The following is a 2,075-nucleotide window of genomic DNA, read 5'->3' on the forward strand; positions in this document are numbered from 1 at the left end:
AATAAATTAAAAAAATTATATAAAAATAAGAACTTTTAAATAGTTGATTTGATATTAACATTGATATATATATTTTTTAAATTTTTTTGATATCTTCAAATTTATATTTTATTCAAAAATAAAATTATTAGTGTTTTTTTTAAACACATAAAATCGTATTATAACATCGACTGAGACAAATAATAAAATAAAATATTAAAATCGAGATATATCTCGTTGCATTGCACGAATACTATTCTAGTGTTCATTAATTTATCAAATATTATTCTTAATAAAAAAAACATATAATATAAATACTTTTAAGATAAAAGTTTAAATCCCTAGACTCATATATATTAATTATACACACATGGCGTCGTTGTGGGGACGTGAGGTGAAAAAGGGCAAGAAAGGAGATGGCCCCTTTTTTCTTTTTTGTTACAATTTTCGGAATATTATATAATGGTTTTTTTTATAAGAACATGAAATAGAAGTAGATGACAAAAGTAGCACGAAAACATGGAAAAAAGGCTATCATTCCAAAACAAGATAAGAAAATAAATGATCTTTCATTATCATAATTCAAGTAATAAGCCTCGGATTCCATCTATTGAACAGGACCTTAGATGTCATGCATTAGGTGTATTCAAAAACCCGACAAACCCAATCAAATACGGCCAACCCACTCCAGCCTCATGCGAAGTAACCTAACTCGAAACAACCTAATGTCTAATTGAGTTGTAAGTATTTTAAACCATAGGTACTATGTTGGAATTGAGTTACGATTATCTGAACCTAATCCAACCCAATTAACCCTATATCTTTTTTATTCCTTAGATTTAAAATAATTGTTAAGTCCTTATTATTATGTATATTATATATACAATTATAAGTTAAGATTTTTAAAATCACAAACATTAAATTGAATTCTTTCAAATGTCAATCAACTTAAAAAAACCAACCCATGAGCAGCTATTCGTAAACATCTACACACTCATGATTACTACATGAAGGGAAAATCAGATGCATTTTGTATAAACTTTTAAAAAAATACTCTAAAGAAGGAATGACGTGTAATTCATTCGTTGGTTTACTGATTATAGTTTTGTAGGATCTAAGGACGAATATGATACCCACAAAGTTACAAATGCATGTAAAACTCTTACAAGTAACAACCCCTTAAAAAGGGTTTTGCATTAGCCCGATGAACAAACTTGAGCAATCAGTCCGTTATAGTTCAATAAATCTCAGTAGGACCAAAAAAAAGTTGATAAAATTATAGAACGTTTACGAATGATATTATTATCCACGTATAAAACAAACCCTTCAATAGAAATGTCAAAAGGTATGGGAAAACGGTTATTTGGTACAGGTACATTTTATAATCAATAATTGTTTTAATTTAATCATAAAACAAGTAAATAATGTTAGAATATTTGAAACCGTCTTGAATATTTCTCTAATAAAACAGATATATACAGATTTTGATGGCTTATTTCTAGCCAATGTGAGACTTCAACAAATACAGTTATATATCGTACCATTCAAATCTAGTCTCTAGACCGAGTTAAGGTTAAAATCTTAACTATATATGCTATGAAATTACAAATAAATATTATGAGATCAATGTTTAAACTTCATCAAAAGAAGAAGAATCACGAATCGTGAATATATCAGTAGATATTTGGTTTCGAATTAACAGATTTACTCAAAACAACTTGGTTATTTCATTACCAAACCAAAAAATTTAAGGAAATCAGATACAATTAAACATAATTATTTTATTCAGTTTAAAATGAAAATGAAGATATATGATCGTTACATATTTTCTATTCAATATCTAATAAGGTGTCCATGCAATGTCGAGGTGTGCATCTAGATTTAAAACCGAGAACTTAAAATGTCAATCATTTTTTATTTTTGTTTATTTTTTTGTCCATCCTGATACTAGTTGTATACCTGTACAATGTAGCTGAGTGTAAATTTTAAATAGATGTAAGTTAGAATACCTAGTATAGATTTGTATACCTTATTTTTTTCAATAGTAACCAGTATACATGTTTATTAACATACTATAGATATAGATATTATAGATT

Source organism: Cynara cardunculus, assembly GCF_001531365.2.
Source record: "Cynara cardunculus var. scolymus isolate 2C chromosome LG 5, CcrdV1, whole genome shotgun sequence".
Taxonomy (NCBI): Eukaryota; Viridiplantae; Streptophyta; class Magnoliopsida; order Asterales; family Asteraceae; genus Cynara; species Cynara cardunculus.